This window comes from Lepidothrix coronata, unplaced genomic scaffold (genome assembly GCF_001604755.1).
Source record: "Lepidothrix coronata isolate B3197 unplaced genomic scaffold, Lepidothrix_coronata-1.0 Scaffold83, whole genome shotgun sequence".
Lineage (NCBI taxonomy): Eukaryota > Metazoa > Chordata > Aves > Passeriformes > Pipridae > Lepidothrix > Lepidothrix coronata.
Genome location: NW_016690263.1, coordinates 1944071 through 1967769, shown reverse-complemented (window position 1 = coordinate 1967769; position 23699 = coordinate 1944071). Strand labels below are relative to the sequence as shown.

At 39.5% G+C, this 23699-nt stretch overlaps 1 long non-coding RNA gene across 1 annotated transcript; it reads right to left on the bottom strand.

Moving 5' to 3' along the window:
- Window positions 1-22372: 22372 nt before the first annotated feature.
- Window positions 22373-23648, bottom strand: LOC108499999. Its single transcript, XR_001875735.1, has 3 exons — window positions 23565-23648; window positions 22598-22719; window positions 22373-22455 (listed from the first exon to the last, which is right to left on the bottom strand). It is a non-coding gene; the product is annotated as an uncharacterized LOC108499999 (long non-coding RNA).
- Between the last annotated feature and the right edge of the window lie 51 nt (window positions 23649-23699).

The window sequence follows — 23699 nt, the reverse complement described above, 5'->3', positions numbered from 1 at the left end:
ATCAGGTATTCTCTCGTCTCATTAGCCTGATTTTGCAGGAAATTCAGGCTGGGAAAAGGAGAGAAAAGGACCTCAAAGGCAAGGAAATTGATCGCTTCCTCTTCCAGAGGCCTATCCTTGTGGCAAGGAAGATTAAGCCCAAAGTAGAGAACAAATAACTCAGAGGTGACAAAAAAGGAAAGGTAAAATTCAGTGAGCAGAACAAGTCTGGGAAGAAATTCTGATGGAGAACAAAATATCTGGGCACTAAGGAACAAATTTAATTGTTTCATTAATGAGCATCAGGAAAGATCCTCTAACTAACGCATGACAAAGAGGTGTTAAAAGTAACTCATGCTTAAAATAAAGCAAAAGTCTTTAAAAGACTAAGTCTAGGGAAAAGAAATTGTTACTAGATATTGAGCAAACCAGGTAGCATTCCTAAATTTCATCTGAAAATACTGAGTAGATATTTATCACAGTAAAGGAAGGAATTTTGCTCAGAACTTGCTGCTGGATGAGTTATTATTGAGACTGTCAGGTGAGAAGTATTCTTCACAACTTGCTTGAATAAGATAAAGTTTATTAGTAATTTAATAACAATAATAATCTTGAACAAATGTAATTTGAAAAAAATCAGTCACTGAGAAATGAGACAAATATCAAATAAATAAACAGTTCAGTGACATAAGGAGAGAGAATTATTTACATTTTTCCTGAAACATGATGGGGTTTAAATGTCCGATTTTTTTCTGGCTGCTCATGAATTTGGAGTTATGCACATCCTAAAATGCTCTGTTTTCTATTAAAACTCAATGAGTATAGCAATGACAGTAAATTTTTAATAACACACAGAATACTGCAGCCACAGTCAGTGGAGCTACTTGCCATGATGAGAGATATTAAAGGCAGAATATGAAAAAAATAATTTTATTTACACAAATTTATTTTCTTCAATCCTAAATTTCTTTCATGAGCTAGTTATGAGGTTGATGAACATATTGGGGAAGAAACGAGAAGAAAAGGGGATTTACATGACAACACTTCCAGTGTTGTCAGAGGGTTGTATTGGTGTGTGTATATATTTTTATATATATATATATATATGCATGTATGTAAGTACACAGAAAAATCTAATGTTTCCACACTGCTTCTCTTTCCAGATAAGCCCTATTGCTGATTTTCTTCCATACACCCTGCAAAGCACTGTCCTTTTTCCTCTAGTTTGTAGCTTTCCTTCTGTCTGATTTAACACAAAAACTATCAAAGTTGTGCACTTCAAGGCACTACAAAGGATTTACCCTTAGCCACATTCTTCATTGATTCTCTAGTCTCCCTCTTCTACAGCTGGCAGATACGAAGTGGCAACCAGGACTTAGACCCTGTAAATCAAGCTTCCTGGAAAAAAAAGCCAGAGCTGAGCTGATTTATGCAGGGCAAGGATATCTGACTTCACTGTCTAGGGTTAAGGGGAGACTAATGATCCTGCACTCCAGGCCATCAATCACTTTACTCTATAGGACCCTTTACTCTACAGGGTGTCAACAGCTATGAGGGATGTTCCCATGTCGTTCAAACCATAGTTACCAGCTGCAACAACTGCAGGATGCAGCAAATGCAAAGGAGAGCCTGGTAACCTCTGAGACTAAATCCCTTATGCCTCACTGCTTTGGTCACAGGGCACAGAAGAGGCAGGAAAGCCAATGTTAAACAAGGCTTTGTTGTTAAAACAAGGAGTTGTGGGACCGCTTGTGCACTGTGGAGAGCTTCCATCAGCACTAAAAGGCTTTCCGAGAAGGCTGCAAGCTAATTCAAATCACTTACCTCAGAAACTGGCACATTCTTCAGAGCACATACCCAAACCCAGCAGACTTCAGGGCTACCTCCACAGTAACTGGAGTAGATTTGGTGACAGAGTACTCTAGAGACCTCTCCAGAAGACATTTCTCAGAGCCAAAGATCTGAAAGGACTTTGGCTTGGATTTAGCCCTCTGAAAACTGTAATTTTCATTTTTTCCTCTCCCTCAGTCCCACTAGTCTTAGATTCATATTATGTTCTTATCTTTTTCACTCAAAAAGAACAATTAACTCTATTAAATATGTTATTTAAATAGTTTGATGAAGGATGTAATTGCAGTAAAATGCAACTTATAACTAACGTCATAGTATATGCCAGACTGATCTCATGAAAAATCAAACAAACATGCCTTTGATTGACTTGCACAAAAAATTAATCCTGTTAAAATACGGTCTTTGTAATGTTTCAATATAAGGACTTTCAAATAGGAAGCTCTTTGGAAGTGTGTGGCTCAATAGCGTTTTGGCTGACAGCATGAAATCTGGTGACAAAGTTGGAGATGATACAAGTTGAAAAGCAGCTGGTAGTTCAAGGTAAAGCTGATTTGTTGCAGCTGGATCATGTATTTGCTGCATGATGCAGATCTCATTTTTCTACTTAGTGAAGACTTACTCTTGCATGCCTCTCCCGGTCTTCCTTATCTCCAATCCATCCAAGCAAACTCTGGTATTCCAGCTCTGCCAATACCTGACTAGCTCCTACCGGAGCTCTCATTCAGGTGGATATCACCAGAGGTACATTATAGTTGGTGGAGCAATCATCCCCAGACAAGTGAGAAATGTGGCATTTATGGGTTTATAGCAAGGCTTTTACAAGGATCTGAAGAGTGATGGACCTGTTCTCACACTAGAAAACATATCATGCATCATCTTTCCTCGTTCATGATGACACACCTAAGCCACACAGAAAATGCCTTTACTTTACAGTACATTTCCTTTATCAACACTCACTACTTTTCACAGTGTACATCCGGTTAAGAAAGAACTCCCCCAACATGCTTATTACTGCTTATTGTTCACTGCCACTTCCCTCACACTTGTAAATATGTGGGTGAAATTCTTCATTTACTTTACTAGCCTGGAAAATGTAATAAGTTATTGAAGATTATGTGTTAAGTAAATGTTCCAAACTAGTACAGTTCTAATAACATTCTTTTAATCCTCTAATCTTCAAAATAACCCAAGAATGTTTCTTGGATCCTTCCCCAGCTTCTCAAAAAAACCCAACAAAAAAACCCCAGCCCAGTTACACCATGTCCTTATTTACAAGCACCCATTTCTCCACAACGTTATTTATTCCTGTCTTCCCAGGTATCACATCCCAAGACTTTTTCATCACACAGAAGACCACAGTCAATAATTCCAGCTACTACTTAGCCGACACACTAAATGGTCGCTAGAAACAAAGCTTTATACATAATAATATTTCCCAGAAAACTACACTGACATTTTGATAGTTGAAACCAGCAAAACAAGTGACTGAAACAGCGTTAAGCTTTGATCTCATAATTTTTCCCACTGCTCTCTTCTTCTTATTATTAGTCCTTCTTATTATCCTGCCTCCTGCCATGTTACTTCTTCTCATCCCTTTTTCTAAAACACCTAAATGTATTTTTTCTGAGCATATGATTTCTAGCTTCAATGAACTGAAGCATTTTGAAGGAATCAGATTAATTAGGGAAATTTTTATACACCAGATAACCTGAAAACTCAGATAAACAGTTCTGTCACAGTCATGAATATCAGTTTTCCAAGTTGTAATATTTTTTTTACCCAAGCCTATGGATGTTGTGAAACTACCATTTGGAAAAAAAAAAAAGTTTCTTTTTTACAATATCTACCAATATTAGCTGCCAATTTCTCTAGGAATGTTACATAATTAAAACAGAAATGGCATGAAGGAATAATACAGCTTTTCACTCTGTGGCCCAGTAGGGGAAAAAAAACAAATCCCAAGTATCACTTACATTTATTTATTCTAGGTATACTGTTTCACTGAAATACAACAAAATATACAACAAGTTCTCATACTTGACTACGTTTTACGCCTTCCGTCTACACAAAAAGTGCATTTGGAATGACTAAATATCAACAGATACAGTGCAATGTGATATAACACAAGTAAAACAGGTGTTCATAACCAAATCTCCAGAATGTCCTTAGATACAGCAATTGTTTCAACATAGATTTAGCGGGGGAAAAAAAAAAGAGTCATTTGAGATGCAAAGCTTTGGTTTTAGCCTAGAGATTTTCACTCATCTGAAAAGAAAAAGGAACTAATTAGCCAAACTACAGAAGGGGTTATGGAACAAACTAGCAGACAAATGGGATCCTCAGTTGAAGTAAATTGCTTCATTTATGTCAGCCTATACACACTGTCTGTGTGCCCTGAAATAAGTGGTCTGCAGTCAGCTGACCTGGGGCTGCTGGGCAAGGAGCAGCTACCATGTCTGCACACTGGTGTGCTTGAACTGAAGGAAAAAAAAGGGGGGAACAAATTCAAGTTTCATAGAAGCAAAGAGGTGAGATAGGCCATCACCATGATACAGCCTTTGCTGGCTATATCTGCAAGCTAAGGCAGTTATGCTCCACAGTGCACTTCATAGTCCTTCTCTCGGGGGCACAGCATAGGGGACACAGCCCAGCACTATGACAGGTGGATTTCCACAGTCCTGGTTCACTGACTATCCAGAGGAAGCAAATGAGGGAGGATTTTGTCTTCTTCCATGCTAATGCACTTCTCATCCTTCTGCAGGAAAACAGAACATGTGATGGGATAGTGCACATTCTCACCATTTGCCTGTGACACAGACAGGACACATCAGAGATCAAACCTGCAGAGATTAATTCCTCTACAGTACCAATGCAGCCATTTTCCCCTCCACAAAGTATGAAGTATTTCTGCTAGTACACCAAAAGGCAACAAAGTGTCGTACCTCTGCATGTCACCCCATTTCAAACACTAGTGAACTTCCATTTTCTAATGGATTCTGAAAAATAGGTTTTCTATATCCCTATTCATAATGTTATGTTCTTACACTGCCACACTAACATTTTACATTTCTATAGTGTTCTCATCAGATGATCTAAATGTAGTATGAAGGCTCATTTGCACTTTATTTCTGTTTTTGACTTACCATGACATTGATTTAGAGTAGGAAGAAAAATATATCTTTCATTTGGCTTAAATGCAAAAAAAATGTTAAAATTAAGTTAACAGTACCCAGTCCACAACTATAGAAGGAATCAGAGAACTGGCACACCATCTGCCAGCAGATAGCACTGCCCTGAACAGGCTGGAATAGGCTGACATTCAAGTGGTGGCATGCAGCTGGTAACATCCCTTGACAAACCAGAACAGAGGCTGATCCTTGGCAGGAGAAAACAACCCTTTGGACTAGGCAGATCTTGACCCACAGATCAGTGATATACTGTGGAGCTTGAGAAAGAGTAAAGCTTTTGTTGGAGAAAAGTTCTTGAGCCTAGCCATCTCAGTCTTGGAGGGAAGAACCACCAAAGCCCTCAGAGTCAGCGACGTGGCATCAGACTTGCATCATCGTATACATGAGGACTGACTAGTAAATTGATTAATGTCTGGGTTTTAGTAGCTACCAGAAAAAAAAGTCTATTATCTGAGCATAAATGAATGTTTGAAGATTTGAGGTTTCGCCTGGTTTGTAGGTCTCTCTAAGTACTCCTATCATGCTGGTCCCAAACTCACAAATAATAACAGCAGTGACATGTACATGTACAGATGTCTTACAGCAACTTCACCAAAGAGAGACCTATTATCCCTACTCTAGATAGGAGAAAACTGAGGTTTCCTATTCTAGATATGAGAAAACTGAGGTATAGGGAGATTAGCTGACTTTTTTTGAAAACTAGCAAAGCCAGTAACACAGCCTCTATCTCCCAAGAGCATGCTGTGTGGTTCAGCAGAGATGACTGATGCAAGCTATGCAAGAGGTCAAGGCCAATAAGACTAGAGGCTTCTATACTGCTGACGAGGATTTGTGTTGTCAGTCCAGACCTCAGTCTCATCTGGCCCTTTCAAAAATCAGTTTCTCCTGAAGATCAGAAAAACCACAGAAACTAGTCAGTATTCTTGTAAACAAATTGTTTCATCTCTTACTTTGTAGCTCTCACCAACGCATGTGAAATAAACTATCATGCTCTAAAATCTTTTGAAAGATTTCTAATTCCTGTGGTAGAATACATCTACATTATAAGTCAAGAATTTCTTAGTAACATTTCATAAACTTCCAAGTACCACTTTTTTCTAGGCCACAGAGTAACATGATGGCAGAGTGTTCTGTAAACCTATATGTGTGTATATGTGTGTGTGTGTGTGTGTGTGTGTGTGTGTACACATATGTCTTTTCTGCCAAGGCTTGTAGCTGTTGGACAAAATTCTGGCAGTTTGGCAGACACAAGGCTCTAGGATTAGTTACAAGAGGACATTTGCATATAAATCTGTCTCTATTTATGAAGACTAAGAAGAGAAATGTCATTGGATTTTACTTTTGAAAACCAAGTATGAAAATCTTCATGTAAGCTGAGAAAATTAAAACTTTTCCTCTTACGTTTAAAGTCTCTGTTAGGTTTGAGTTAGGTTTCTAGGCATATAGACTATATCCATATTTTTAATTACCTATGTTCACATAGTTGTTGAGATTGTTTCTATGGACGTTGTACACTGTGAAGATTGACTTTGAACTGTACCCATTCTGTTCCTATTATCCCTCTGCCCACTCAGATTTTCACAGCTTACTGATCCAGCTGGCTTGCTTCAGCCTTCAAGTCAGCTTGTGTGTAGTGTGCAGTTTGGATTTGGATGGCAAGCATCTAGATACACTTATAGTCACCTGTTTTTACATTTAGCCATCTCTTTCCATGCAGGAAACTGGAGCAAGAGAGACATATGCAGCTAAGGATGATGGGTCATAGGTTTTAGCAACCTAAGGTGAAATGTAATGTTGAAATTCGGGATATGATGATGACCATAACTGAACTGCGTTAAAGTCAGTCTGCCTTATGTGAACAGAAACTCCACAACCCAGCTGAATCACCCCTACATTAATGCAGCACTTCCCAATGAGATGATCTCAGAAATCAGGAGCGTAGTTTGTTATTAAAAAACCAAAATATTTGAAACTTATGTTCAGTATCATCTCCTACCATTGCAGGAAATCATCTCAGAACTCAACATTACTAGCATTCTTTTGGTGAGGTTTTCTTTTCTTAATTTTAAAAGCTAAATTTAAAGTTTCTTCCATGTAATTCTCAATATCAGAATCAATTCAGATGAGCTTAGCATCTTCTGCTGTTTTGGGTAAACAGATCAGTGTTAGAACTGTGTTTTTAGCAGCAGTCATTTATAACTTACAGATTACAGGCTTCTTTCTATTCATTTTTGTGAGTGTCTGTCAACAGATTATTTTTGCAGGGATTACTGGCATTGCAATGGCCTCATTAAAATGGCAACATGATAGATCTCTTGCTTCAACAGTACTTGTAAGACACTTAACTTTCCACTGTTGGCTCATTATCCTCCCTTAAAAAACACGATACTTCTATTAATACATACTTAAAAGTCCATGCAAATGTAAATTCCTATACCTCAGCTCCCTCCATGAAATAGCATCTGTGCTAAGACACGTAGCAGGCTCTCCCACTGCTGAAGCTGTATGTATCCCAGTACCAGTAATGACAAAACTGTAAAATTAACCCCATTTTTACTGAAATGTCACTTAATATTTTTCCACGTATAATAAAACACATCAACTACAACTTTAAAAATTTATCAGCAGTCTTTTGTTTAATTTGCTCTTAGTACAGCTTTAATTTTTAATTTTCTCATTAAATATTGCTGAAACACAATGGAAGCACTGTAGAAATTATTTTAATAACCACACTGATAGCCAGTCAGTTTTGTAGCATAAGAATCAGGTTTTCTATCAGCACTTCAACTTTTCTGCACACAACGAACTTTGCAGACTAGTTACCGTGTGCATGGGGAATTCACATCTGACAACTCATTTTATAAATTCTTACTATTCCTGGGCCAAATCCCGTGAGGTTTGTTAACTCCCATGGCACTTGATGGGAGTGACAGGTGGTCAGAGGGTTGGAAACTCATCCCTGTGTAGGTTGACACACATTAAACACAAGACTTGCTGTTTTTTAATCCCCAGGATCAGTTTCTGACTACTCCATACATATCGTCAGAAGGATACAGCTGTTGCAGGTCTGAAAGAACAGGCAAGATCAACCTGATGCCAGTATGGGGAGACAAGGGAATTTGTCTCTCCATGGAGAAGAGGCTACTTTGCAAAAAATGTGAAACAGGTCAACATGGAGAACAGCTGATGTGGCCACCAGACGGAAATTTCATTTCCTTGGATCCAAGGGCTGGATATGCCTGTGAACAACCAGTTTCCTCCACAACAGCAGATAAAGGGCAGAGGGTAGAAGAATTCAGAAGGGCTTTCTGAATTGAAGCTTGAGAATTAATACAGTTGAGGTCCAGAAAAGAAAGTGTAACCAGACCTTGCAACCACAGGACTATGAGACTGTGAAGAATTGGAAGTTATGTCAGTTTTTAATTTATAACAAGATTAATACAAGCAGTATTTTCATTCTAAATAACTGAGCAGGCAAGAATTAAAAGACTACATTTTTTTTTACTGCTCATAATGAAATGAGATACATTTTCCTCTGCTAATTTTTCTTTGGGCCTGAATCTTTTGATTTGTGCAGTGGTTTCTAAGTCTGCCCAGCTGGTTAGGTTGGAGGGTAGGCATTGCTTACTAAGAACCCACTCAAACTGGGTGAACTCATGTTTCCTATTCTTACACACCTTCACAAGCCTTCTCTTCCCAGCCAAATGGATGATACGTAAATATTCCCAAACTTAATGTTAGAAAATCAACCACCATATGACACTTAAGCAACATGCAAAACATGATCCCAGTCCAAGGGAATAAACTTTAAAAAAAACAGTTTCAATTTGTATAATAAGTGACTAAGTGAATATGCCCAAAAGCTCTATTTTTAAAATTTAAAATTTAAAAATTGTAAATTAAAAACTATTTTAAACATGATTTTATAAATTATCTTTATCTAGTAAATTTTATCATTCAGAAAGAGGAAAAAATTGTTGACACAGAAAATCCACTCTGCTGAGATTTCAAACATCCTGAAGACATCCAAAAACCCCTATTAAATTTTAAAGACATATTCTTCTGTTATGCACCCAAATCAGAACTGAATTTTGTATTGGTTTATTGCAGAATATTCTCAGTTGCTAATTTTTGACTGCAGAGTTCTAATTTTACATGCGAACATTCAATTGACACAAACAATCCAATACATGGAAAAGAGTGGTTCATGTGAGACTGTTACAGAACTATCAACTAGGAGAGATACAGCAAAATATTCTCAGAGACAACAATCCAACACCAAACAACCTTTGCAGTTCTAGTGAGTTGAGATGGGAAGACCACCTCCTTCATGCCCCTGGTTAATGCCTATTGTTTTCGGCAAGAACAGGATCAAACCCATAGTTCCAAAGGTGTTAATGGCAGCAGAGTCCATCCTGGGCCACAGGAGGCTGGCATCAGCTGCTCCTTCCAACCTCCGGCTGCGTGGTCCCACTCTTCCGCTGCAGTTTTCCCTCTCCAGCTATGCCAAAACAACTGCTTGCAAGAGCACAGAGTAGACCGGATTGCTGAAAATAACCTTTTAGGAGAGTTATTTTTAACCTGGATCCCTTCAGATTGTGTCAAGGTGACCTCACAAGTCATTGGGCACATGGGGGTGTGTAGAAATGCAAGATAACAGGTTGCCAAAAGCATGTTTGGGGGTGGAGAATACAGTGGTTTTTCCCCAAAAGGGAGTGAATTGTGAAACTACATCCATGTTTAACAACTGTATGTACAATACATACAGCAGAAAGAATACTGGTCTGTCTGTCATAGCTATAAGAGAACAATGAAGTTTGAAAATGCTTAAAAACCATTAGAATACTTTTCCTTTCTTTTTCTGTCCCTGTAACTAAATATACACAGAGAGATCTCTTGCAGTATTAAATAACTATTTCCTCACTTTCTTTTTCCTCTCATCTTAATTAACTCCCTCTTCTAAAGGACTCCATCAAAACTGAGTCATGGCATGTCAGAGATATTCACAAGAGAAATCTCTGCTAATAAATTGCATGGCTGTTATCCACAGCAGAAGCACTTAATTTCAGCACCTTCTAGACCACTTTTCTAATGATGGTGTCACAGAGAGGAATAGTAGTACCTTTCAGATAAAAGTAAAAATATATGCACAACGATAAAAATAAGACACTTTCAATCACGAATGAAGTAGGGCACCGCTCTGAAAAAACGGGAGAGTAGAGCTGTACTTGGGACTTGTTAGTGCTTTCCCATGCACAGAGGCAGAAGAGGTGTCCATGCATTTGCACAATGAGCACTGAATAAACACTAGAAGGAGGAAGATAAAACTTCTCCTAAGAAGCTTTCTCTTTTATTTGTTGATTGATGACTCCTACTCCTCTTTCTCAGAAGCAGCTCCCTTCTCCAGGCTTCTGGGAACTAGCTACTGTGAGGATTTTTTTTTAATAAAGAAGAAGTTTCCTAGCTCAGAGAGCAGCAGCGAGGGAAAAACCCACATCCTCAAAATTACTCTTCTCTCAGCACTACCATGCATTTTTCAATAGTCATTTTGCCCCTGGCTGCTTGTTTGAAGGACTGGCTGCATAAACAAGCTTTTTTTCCATTGATTCAATTAGTGATTCTGTACCTAAATAGGACATCAATATTAGCTATTTTAGTCTTTAACTTTAGATTATTTTTAATAATTTTGCAATTCTTGCTCTCTGAGGCTGATCTGGGATTGATATTGCAGCCAAAGAGGATTTGGGGTTTTATTTAATCCTGTTTTTTTGCCATGTAGCTAAAAGTCTTTTGCCTTGTTATAAATATTATGCTCCGGTTAAGTCAATAAATATTCACGATGTCTGCCTACTCCTTCTTGTAACTCCTAGTTGGACAAAAGCCTCAAAGTATTTGAAGAGAGTACAATAAGAGCAATGTTTCAAATGGTAAGCAGGGAAAAGGAACGACAAATACCACCTATCCAGTCAGTTCTCTTTTTCCTGCCTTTTCGCTCCTTATGTATCCCACTTGTCATTTTTTTTCAACATCTCATTCTCTGCCTCTTCCTGTTTCTGTGTTTTCCTCACTTGATCTCACCCTCATTTTCAATAATTTGTTGCTTCTTTTTCTGAACTCCAGGTGACATCTTGTTGCCACAGCAATATCAGACATAAAAAATTACATCTGCAACCCACGGTTGCAGCAGAAGTTTGTAGCTATACACCTCATCAAATCTTTGAAATTGCCCCTAAAATTTTTGGTGGTAATATTTTCAGTGCATGTTATTTTCTGTTATCTTTAACATGCTAAATCCTTCTGCTAACCCATCATATTTACCCTTGTAGGTTCCACACAATATATGTCTATATATTATGTGTAGATACATATATTTATAATTTATAAGTACAAATATCAGGTTCTTAGACAAACTCACAAAAAAGCCAATCCATGTATATACACTGACACGTACAGACTACTTCCTCCAATCTGCTGCTACATGTATAAGACCTGTAGATTCACCTCTAATTTTCCTAACTGCTCCTCTACCCACTAATACCCAATCTACTTCTGGCATATGAAAACTGTCATCTGGCTGGCACTATACCACCACCCTGATTTCAACTTCCAATGCAAAATCATCTCACACATTTAATAGTCTTTTCCATAACTCTCATTCATAGTGGTATGTTGAATTCAGTTTTACACACAATGGAAATCCATGCTTTACTTCCTACCAGTTGTGGAGACAGGATATTCATTAGTGTCCAGAATCCCTGGGTCACCCCATCACGGCAGGAAACAGCAAATGGGATCCCAGGCAAAAGACCAGTAAAGGTACTTACTTATGGAAGAGAGGACTATCATCTCCTAAATCACAGAATCATAGAATAGAATCATAGAATCATTAGGGTTGGAAAAGATGTTCGAGGTCATTAAATCCAACCTTGGACCAAACACCACCTTGTCAACTAAAGCATAATACTAAGTGCCATGTCCTGTCATTTCATCACTTCCAGGGATGGTGACTTCCCTGGGCAACCCATTCCAATGCCTGACCACTCTTTCAGTGAAGAAATTCTTCCTGATGTCCAGCCTGAAACTCCCCTGGTGCAGCTTGAGGCCATTTCTTCTTGTCCTTGCTACAACCTCCTTTCAGGTAGTTGTAGAGACCAATAAGGTTTCCCACGAGCCTTCTCTTCTCCAAGCTAAACAATCCCAGCTCCCTCAGCCACTCCTCATATGACTTACTCTCTAGACCCTTCATCAACTTCATCGCCCTTTTCAGAACCTCAATGTCCTTCTCATAGTTAGGGGCCCAGAACTGGACACTATACTTGAGGTGTGGCCTCATCAGTGCCAAGTACAGGGAGCTGATCACTTCCCTAGTCCTGTTGCCCACCCTATTTCTGATACAGATCAGGATGCCATTGGCTTCTTGGCCACCTGGACACAGTGCTGGTTCTTGGTTTGGCTAGCTGTCGACCAGCATCCTCAGGTCTTTTTCCACTGGGCAGCTTTCCAGCCACTCTGCCCCAAGGCTGTAGCACTGCATGGGGTTGCTGTGATCCAAGTGCAGGGTGCAGCACTTTGCCTTATTGAACATCATATCATTCATACTGTACATATCTCTGTCAGATATCAGCCACACTAGTGAGGAGTTCCCAAGTTAAAAGAAAGCTGGGCTCCCTTGGTTCCCTCTGTTTTCAGTGAAGCACATCTTAATGACATTACTCTTCCTACTTCTTTAGTACCTACAGAGAAAGCCAAAGGCGATTAACTTCTAAATTATCAGATGAGAGCTTGCAGTACAAAATAAGGCAATAGCGAATATTTCCCAGAGAATAGTATCCAACATTCCCATGACAGTTTGTACCTGTCAAGGGCATGCATGTGCATCCCATTTAACATGGCTTGATGTCATTAGGGGGTAATCTTGTACTTGAAGCATCTGACAAAATTAATACTATGAAATACACTCGATATTCTATTTTCTTTAAAAACCTGAAAATAGTGTCTTATCACTTATCTCCTAATGAGAAAATTAACTTAGCTCATTTAGTACTACATATATCCCCATGAAATTATACAGTTTGGATTTTGAATTTTTACTGACAGTTGAATTGCAAAGTTAAAAATGAAAAACTTAAATATCATTAAAATTGCAGAGATTTTCAAATAAACTAATAGGTTTTAATTATAAAAAATGTACAAAATAAGTATCTAATAATTATTCACAATGAAAAGAAAGCATTATCTCCTACAACAAAGGACAGAATAGGGAAACTTGGGAAGGGAGGGGCAGCTGCAGCACAATATATTTTTTGTAGCTGGGGTTGTGAGGGGAGGTTGTTTGTTTGGGTTTTTTGCATTTGGGTTTTTTTCTCTTGGAAGCAAAGAAAAAACCCAAAAGATTTAGATGTGCCTTTGCATGTGCCAGATGCGACATTGAGATCAAATCCTTTTCTAGGGAAAGAATTGCTTCATGGAGTGTTTGATTTTGAAAGAGCAAAGACTCATTGTCTCTAAATTTTTCTGGATACCAATAAATGCTGGCATTAGTGTGACATTTCCCTTTGAAAGTAGAAGTACAGAATTAATACTAATAAACAGTACAAATCTGCAACCCTGACTGAAGCAGAATAGTGATCACTGTCACATACTTCAGAATGACTCATGTGAACATGACAATGGAGTACAACCCCTGGGTCTTTTATCAACCACACTTTCATTTTCTACCTAGCAGATAGAGCTGGTGTTTTCTTATATTTGGGTTATATTTCAAGCATTATTAAAATCTTCTGATGAAGTACAGCATTCATAATGGTAACTTGCACTTATTGAATCAATTCAGCTTAGCAAATGTTTATAGCATTTGCTAAATGATGAAATATTTCTTCAGAGACATACTGTAAAGTAACATCATAAATTTAGATATGGATTTCTTGCATTCTAACAACAACTTCACTTACAAAAACTTCTTTAAAAAAATGGATATATTTCTCTCCAATGTGGCATAATAGGTTATTTTTTACATCTCTCAGATTGGACATAGCTGGAAAACATGATTTTCTCTCCTGCTCTATGGTAAGTTACGATCTACAAATAACACTGTCTAACCACCTCTGCAATGATTCTCTTTCAGGCACATGAAAGAAATGTTCATCTGTGATCTATTTGTTGGTGGTCTTCTTCAAACTGTTTTCCCTAGATTTTTCATACACATGCATTTCATAGATGCATTTATATTGGCCTTAAGTCATGCAGATGTAACAACCAGCTTGTTTTTGGTCTACATTGGCCTTATCCCAGGCCTTGTGGCCTTAGTGAGGCACAGAAATGTTTATAAAACTGAAGAATGGACCTCCTACTAATTTCCTTATAAGAAATTGTCTGTATTTGGATCAGAAACATTTATAAAGTATATTTAAGAATTTCTTTAGCATCATTTCCTGAAGACATTCTTAATTTTAATGTACCCAATTAATGTTAATTAAATGGCTGCAGTACAAACACACACACACAAAAATTGAGAATGTAATTGTCTCTTGTAAAAGTTAAAAATATGTATACAAATAAAAATAATCTTTCCCAGCAAGAAGCACTTGCAATAAATCAACTTCTGAGGACTGTAACTGCTCTTTCTGTGACACTGACAGAAACAAAAAATCTGAACATGAAGTACCATTCTAGGGAAGGAATTTGACAAAGCTGCAGTGTGGTTACCTCATTACAGAGAGATGAAATGCTACTAATAAAAGCATGTATCCTGGAGAGCCAAATCTACAGGGAGAAAAAAAAAGTGAGACTGCCACATCTGCTGCTGGCAGCTGAAAAACAAAAAGTACTTGGCTTTGTGGACACTTGAGTACTAAAAGTGTTAACTGTGGATTAACCTCGTTGTACCGACCTTTAATTTCCCTGCTAAATAAGGACCCAACCTTACTCAAATATTCCCAGGCCCACTTTCCAGTGGAGAAGCAAAGTTTGGTTTCTCCAATGCAGATGTAGGGATACCCTCCCTGTCAGATTGAGCACACTCACTGAAGTCCCAACCCTCCCAGCAGCCTGAGCTGCAGGTTAGGAGGGGATGTTGGTGTCTGGGGATGGACAACCCTCTGCAGGGTGTACAGCTACCCCAGTGAATGTCCACCCCTTGCATGGCTAGGAAAGGAAAAATGAAGGGGCACCCGCCGGGGAACCTTTAGTCTTCAGCAGTGACTGTCCCTTTCCATCTACTGATTTATCCCTGTGCCTGTTATATTTCATTGATTTTTCTTGTCTATCACATCTTTTTTCCCCTTTTACCTTCATGGCTATGAGACCCTTAAGACATAAATAAAACTTTTGATAACTTTTATGTTCCTGTTGATTAGTTCTCCATAGTTTTAAAAAACAAAATTTTCCTTAATTACTTTATTTTTCCATCTTAACAGATACTGGCTGCTTCACACACACTGAGTTTAAGAGTTCAGCATGTCTGTTTTACTTTGTTATTCTAACCTAGTCTATCAAGTGATATATGTAAATATTTCTAACAGAACTTATTTCGCAGACACAAACAAAGGCATAAAACTGCAAAAACATCTGAGAAACTTTATTTTTTCATGAATAGTGAATTATTCAAAAAACAGAACTGTAGAGAGATGTTTCTCAAAGTAAGTTTAAATCTGGTGAAAAAACTTTAATTTTCTATCTTTAACTAATAGTAACATTTAGAATATGTCAAAATCAGACATTTCATTTCAGAAAAGCAGGGGGGTTATTGATGCTTTAAATACAAAACTGCTCACATGTGCAATCCAAAATTCCATTTATTTTTTTAATTGAAACCCTGATGTGAAAAAACCCCAACAAAATAATTAATTTGTGATCAAATTGAAATAAAATGCTTTAATTTTTTGTTCAGACATAAATAAAAACCCCATTATTTACTTTTCTAACAATAATCAAATTGTGTCACAATTGTTACTACAAAAAGAAACTACTTACATCACAGTCGCAAAAGTCACTGTATATACAAATAAATATGCAATTCAGAGATGGTAAATGTTGATGATACTTGAGGTAACAAAATAAGAACTTCAAATCCTATGCCACACTCCCATTTTAAGAATGAACCAATCCCCCTGCCAAGCTGAAAGATACAAGAACATACTTCCTCTCTTTTGATATCATGATCTGAGTAAGATTTTAAGAGCCAACATAGACAGCAGTGTCAAAAGAAAGGAAATAAATATCAATAAAACCAGAAGGAATTAAAACAAATCTGAGAAAAAGAGTATGAGTTTAAGGCCTTTAAATCCTTTACAGGGCATGAGTCTCAGAGACATAAAAGTAAACACTATCATCCTAACCAGTTCCAGCAATTCTATCATAACCCATGTTACTCCTAATATTTTTCAAGCAGTTCTGAATTTACAAGTTAAGAGAGATTCTAGTCCTACAAAAATACACTATCTATATGTGAATAATGCATCTTGAATTTCTACTGCAAAGTGTTACAGCAACACCTGTTTTTAAAGTTCTCTCCATGAGAAAAAAATGAATGGCCACTAATTTCTGCACTGCTGCTTCTTATTTCAAAATATTTTATATCACTTTCAAACTGGCAATAGTTGACAGGGAAAAAAAAAGTTTTGCACCAAAGTGAATATCTGTATTCATCATTCAGCATGACTTTTTAAAATAAAAGAAGCACTGTTTTTTATTATTTTTTTAGTTTCTGCTGTTTTGGAGGGGAAAGTATTTCCTCTCTTTGATTTCATTATCTGAATAAGTTTTTAAGACTCATTTACGAAGATATAATACAGTGTTAAAAGACAGAAATAAAAATCAATAAAACCCAAAGGAACTAATCCAGAAATCTCTAGTAGTTCAAAACTACCATTCACTTAAACAAGTTTTAAAGAAATTAATTATTCTCTCCAACACTGTGCTGAATACTCTTTGTAGAATAAACCGTCTCTGGACTGACTGGAACTGGCAGAGCTAGATGCCAATATACTGTTTGCTTTCTCCTCTCAAACATGTGTTCTTTCAAAAGAAACCAGGCTTATCTCTCCCCATACCAATGCATACACTGAAATGGCTCAAAAAACAGCCTCACAAAAGGCCAAACTTACAAGCTCACAGAGCATAAAATCTAAAAAGCCTTCAAGGACCTTAGAGGACCTTAAAACCATCTACCCTTAGTATTGAACATTCCTCTGAAAAGCTGAGCTTCACCACCAAAGGTAACGATGCAATTCACCAACAGACATGGTCTGTGGCTGCACGCAGCTATCCAGAGATCATTACACTGCAAGGAAACCATCACTTTACACATCTCTGTGTAGGTGGCACCTTTGCCCTCTTATCCATGGCTGCCCTCCAATTATCTGCCCAAGCAGAGACGAGTAATGAACCCATCTAAGGATGGGTTTCCAAATAATTCTAGTTTTAAATTATCCTTTTTTGTTGTAAAGAATATGCACATGATGAAGTCTTGCTTTTGCCTAATTCAAGAGGAATCACCAAGCACCCTTCACACCTACACAGAACCAGCCACTAGACAAACCCAGACATCCTCAGCCATCACTCTCTGATGCCACAAACTGTCCACAGCTCTTTCTTTCTGCAGGAAGAACAAAGGGTGACACTCACCATCACCTTCAGAGAAAGAAAAATGTAAGCAATTTACTTTCAGCTCTGCACTTTGCCCACTCTTTCCATACCCTAGATGAAGTTACTGGAGAAGTTGTGTTCTTAGCAGCACATAACTTGGAGTCGAGGTAAATTAGTGTTGTGGTAAATAAGTCCCATTGTAAGAAAATGTATTTAAATAACTACTGAAGGAGGGAAAAAAGAACAATGAAGGACTAATAGGGAGAAAAATACTCACAGCTCCATCTATTGCTGGAGATGGGTAGTAATTCAACTATAAAAAAAGGCAAAAGCCAAGTGTACCACAGATACAAATTCTAGCTGAGATGCCAAAGGAGCTGAATTCTGGAGTATAAATCTAGAGTATAAATTCTGGAGTATAAATCAAACTCCAGGTGTAAAAACTAGTGATTTAACGACATAAAGTGTTAGAATTTTTTTAAAATCAACAAAATAGAAACATATATATGTATAAAATATTTTAAAACTTACATAAGTGTTTACGATAAATGCTGAAGTGAAATCTGAACTGAAACTTCATCCCTATATGTGATAGATGATAGTGCCCTTGATTTTAAAAAAGAGACATTTAATTGCTGGAGACTAGTTCAAGGTTCCCTGGATCAACTATTATTCTTCTATAAGACTATATTGCACTGAACATGACAGAAACACAATTATTTCTGAAATCTCTGAGGGTTATCAGAATCTCAGTATTAAATAAAGATATAATGGTACATAAATAGATGAATATCATAGATCTGTTTTCTTAGTTGTTATTAGAATTCTTCTGAAAAATATTCTAAACAAAAGTTTATAATAAGAGGTATGTCTGTTCTTTCTAGAAATTAAAAAGGGGCTCTTTTCAGCTATCTGTATAGATGATTAAATTACTCAGCAAAACCAGGGGTTTTCTCTTTCAATTAATATACTATAGCTAAGTTTGACTTTCATTAGTTTATGATATTCAAAATCCCAGCAAAATATAAAAGAGTTACAAATGGATTTGCATGATTCTGATTTTGGGCAATCCATCAGTGACATGTTTCTGCTTGTCAAAATGACCAGGTACTGGCTAGTTTTGGCAACATGTACTTTTCTGGACTAGCAATAAAAGCACGTTACAGAGGCTCTTGGCATGCCATGCACCTTTACGAATATTTCTCATTTATCTCTTTTTCCTGTATGTATCACAGCAATCAAGAGAAAAGGTACCACTTCAAATTTTAACTCACAGATATTGTTTGTCCCACCTTACTCCAATTAAAAGGGGTTAAAGTGGATAAACTGAATTCATCATATCTTCACTTTATAAAGTTAATCAGAAAATCTTTTCTGTTTATGAAGACTTGCAAATAATATGTGCAAATGTAAGTGTGCATGAAGAAAAGACAATGAATTCCTGTTTTTAAGAATGGCTGCGGGGTGTGTGTGTGGTGCCCTGGATTACCCTCAAAATGTGCAGATGACCATTACCAAAGGAAGTGGAAGGAACAGCATGTTCACCAGCTCCAGAGCCAGGAATAACAGAAGCCACACGTTCAACAACAGCCATATGACTACAGGCAGGCTCTGGTGGGGCACTTCCCATTCAGGATTAACATAATGTTTATATGAAGCAAAAAAATGCACCTTGCTTACACAGAGCAATATATTTCTCTAAGAAATATGTGCCCCCGAAACAGGAAGCAATACCTCCGGCCTCTTGACTCAGTAGGTGGATGAACCCTCAGACTATGGATGCTGGCTACAGAAACAGGATTTGAAATTCTGTTTCCAGAAAGCATGCACTGGGTATCATCCCAAAGATCAGCATCCCCAGTTCTCAGAGTACAAAACAGATGTTCTGACTGGCAGTTAACTCCTGCACACAATGTCATTGCTGCCTCAAGTGAAACAGAAGAGTGAATGGGCAGCAGATGGAAGTGGGGCCCCATCCTTGTCCTTATTAATTATTTAAAAGTCCTCAATGTTTTCACACAGAAAAAAGTTTTCAAAGTGTTAATAAAAATACACCTCTGGGCCAACAAAGGTCTTGATATCCCAAGCTAAGCAGCCAAGGATGAATCCAGAGTCATTATTCTGAAATAATCAGTGCTTTTTTTACATGTGCTTTTTAAATTTATATGTGAAGTAAATTTAATCTGTTTGCCCTTATCTATGTTATTTTATACCCAGGCTTCATTTTTATCCTCATGTGAGTTAAACATATAAGATATAAAATAATAAATATATAATATAAATAAATACAATAATAAATAAAATCCACAGTAACAAACATACTTAAAATTTTATCTTGAAAATCTCTTTAGATGTCATCATAAGAACCAGCCTCTCTCACTGGAGAGCACACAATAAGACAGGGCAGAGGCAAGATCAGTGCTGACCATGGGTGAGAGCTGGGTGGTCTTCTGTCCCTTTGTGGGGAAAGCACTGAGAGGAGAGGAGACAGACTCACAGTCCCTCTTCACAGAGCTCTGCAGTTACTGTATAAAATAAATGCTATTCTAAAAGGTATAAATAGCAGGTAGACAAGGGTCTGCTGCACATCAGGGACTGTTTGCTAGCAGTCGTGCTTAAACTCTTAAAAGTGGAGACCTGCATGCAGCTACCTGTCTTCCTCAGTGCTTGGGCTATTAGGCTAGTGCATTGGAGGGTGGTTCTGTGCTGCTTCCAGCTGTGGTGAAGAGCCTGCTCCAGAAGAGCCTTCCTGGAGAGAACTCCAGGCTATGCAATGCCAGGCTACAGAGGCCTGCTGCTTCTGTAGCCCCTGCCAAGGTACCCCCATGGGCATTGGCCAGCTGCTGTGACCTGGTGCATGTCCGTGTGTGTGAGCACTCTCTGCCTCCAAAGGAAGGAGGCAATGTAGATCCCAGGATGGAGTAAACCCTGTGCTGAGCTCTGGCTGGGAGCCTGGCAGGTGATCAGGGCCAAAGGGCTGCCAAGGAGCATTTCAACAGTGGGACAGGAACGGTGGCAGAGCTCCAATGTTGCAGCCCGCTCTCTGGTGCTGCTTAATGCTGTGTATATGTATGCATGCATGTACATGTACATAAACAAGCACTTCCCCTGCCACACACTGTGACAGGGCTGTAGTCACCCAGCACAGAGAGTATAAGAAAATTGGGTGTTACACAATTTGCTTTAGGTGCTTCCACCAATCATTTGTTTCCTTCCTCTGGTTTCAATATTTTTATTTATTAGGTGTGTTTTTCCTACGTGGATATGTTTCTGTTTTGTTTACTATCAAGTCAGTAATTTGGGAATGAAACAAAAATTAATGCTTCATAAGGAGTCTAACTAAGATGATGGCGTGGATAAACAAATTGAGCTCACTGGTGTCAGGACAAGGGCTGTGCCCACAGGCAGTGGAACATTTGCCACATACCCCTCTAAGGTCCCTTCAAATCGCCTGTCTCTCCTAAGGCGTCAAACAGCCTTGCTACAGCTGGCTGCCCAGGACCAGGCATGTGTGTATGTTCCACCAGCCTGGCATCAGTTTGCCCTTCTCATACCAGCGTTCCTGGCAACTCCTTGATGCCCAGAAAATTCAAGCACAGCTCAGTACCTCTTAAATGTAAAATTGAAGGTGACATGCACAAGTCAATGCCAAACAGTTTGGAGGATGAATTAAGGAGCCTTAGGGAAGAAAGTGTAAACGAAAGCATTGTAGGTCTGGAAGGAATGCAGGGACAAGCCAGAAACATAAAACCCTGGAAGATGAAGGGAATCAGAGGAAAGAAAAATGTCAAGAGGAGGTAAAGGAGTACTGCAATGAGGATGGGTGCGTGCATTTTCCTAGAGTGAACTGCAAGTCATAGGGCCCTCTCCAAGTGGAATATAGAGCTGAAAGTTTAATTAGTGCTTTCTTCTGTCCCTTTTGATCTTTGCACAAAGCCTTTCTTCACACAAAGGACAGAGAGGTTACTGTGAGGCTGTGTGGCAGTGCAGCCAGTGTCCCTCGGTTCAGGCATTTCCCGTATTTCCCAGGATAAATGGAATGCCTCTCCCTGTTCTTCGTGCCTGTCCCTCGACCTCCAGAGGAAGGCATTCCCGGGACATTTCACTGCCTCAAACACCTCAGCCCGTGTGACAACAGTTTCTCTGCGAAGCAGTTTGCTCTTGCCACCAGAGAAGTTGAGCCATTAGCCCGGGACCAGCCAACACCTCCTCCCCCGCCCCAGCTGGGCTTGAGCTTCGGTTTTCTGCCGCCTCCGTACTCCCGGCAGGAGGGGGGGCGGCGAGGGGAGCCGGCGGCAGGAGCTGTGGGGCGGGCGCAGGCATCGGGAAGGGAGCGGGAACGTCACCCATTTGCCACAGGTGGCTTGCAGGGAGGCGAGAGGCCCCACGGATGGCATCCTCTCCTGCGCGCTGTTTGGCTCCCAACATTTTTTCTTTAAAAAATAAAAATTGAGCAAGTGTCCCGTCTCTTTTAACTATCTCAGCTCTAAGAAAATCGAATCCCTAAGGAACGGGGATTGCCCCAGAAATTATTCAAGGTAGCCTCTGCACCTGCGGGAGACACCGTAGCGGAGGCCAGCTCAGGGACACAGCTTTTGGCGGCCATTGCCAGCTCTTTAATTGATCGCCTAAGGCGAAAGGTGACCGACCCACTCGAGGGCACCTCTAGCTGACGAAGGAGCCTGCTGACGAGCAGAAATTCCTTGACAAAATCTCGGGATTCGGAGAAGCTGAGAGAAATGCCAGCAGAACTTCCTGACATCTGCATCATCCGCCTTGAATAATTTCGCATTTGAGATGATGCTCCCGTAGGAGAAGACCACGTCATGAGGGAAGCATCGCCACCTTTATCCTGTGTGGGAGGCATAAAAATGTGTTTCTGGGACGATCAAAGCTATGAAGGAAAGGGGTATCGTGTTCTCACCGCTTCTGTTCTTTGCTTGAATTAAACTCCGGAAAAGCAATAAATTACGAATAAATTACGAATAACTTACCCAGTCATGCGTCCTATTTTTTTCTTACAGGCGACATATCTCTGAAGGGATCACAGAGTTCTCAAATATATTTATTTTCGATCATGCGAAGAGATACTCCACAAAGCGCATTTTTATGCGACCTGTTAAAAAAAGAAAAGAAACCAAAACAAACCAAAAAACCCTAAAGCGATTTGCCCTGACCAGCAGCTTCCCTCCCAAAGACGACAGCTCCCAGAGCTGGTTTCAACACCCACCCTCACTTAATTCTCTGCCCCGGCAAATCATAATTCCTATGAGGTCTGAAAGCTATTTATATTTAAAAGATCTTTTCTGGGAACAGCCGTCCCAGTAGAAATTAAACAGCGGATGCTGGCGGATGGTACAGAAAGCAATTTTAAGGCATTCGTTGAAATTCCAGCACCTCTGCCCACCATTCCCAAGTGACCTGCCCAGTGCACATCAATGCCAGCCGGTACTTCACGCCACATATGCGTGGGTGCATTGAGCTGCGGAAACGGAGTAGGCTCTGCACTGGAGGGTTTGGTTTGGTTTTCGTTTGGCTGGTTTTCGGGGGATTGTGGTGGGTTTGGTTTTGCCTTTTTTTTTCTTTACTTTAAACAATATTTTACTTAAATGAAAGGCACCTGCAATATCTGCGCTAACATTTTCGACCAAACACAAACGATACTCGAAACGCCGGATCCGGTATTTCCATCTCTTCGAATGATTTAGTCAGGCTTAAATCCCCCAGTACTCCCCTCCTCAGTGCCGAGAGGGACGGCGTAAGGGCCCAGCACGATTGCGGCCGCGGCCGGCGGGCTCGGGGGTGCGCGGGTCGGGAGGAGCGGCCGTCCCGCCCTCGGCAACACCTCGCAGTGCTCGGGACAGCTTTGCCCCTTCGCTCAACTTCGAGGGAGGGACAGATGTTGTGGCAAAGTAGCTGATAGCTGGCTCGCATTTCCCAAGATATCTGGAGTAAAGATACCTGACATGAGGTGTTGGAGAACTGTGGGTGGAGGGGATATCGAGGGGTGCTCGGGCAGAGCCGGGAAGGCAAACTGCAAAGGCGCTTCGCCGGGCACAGGAACGTCCGCGCGCCTCCACTGCCGGAGCGGGCGAA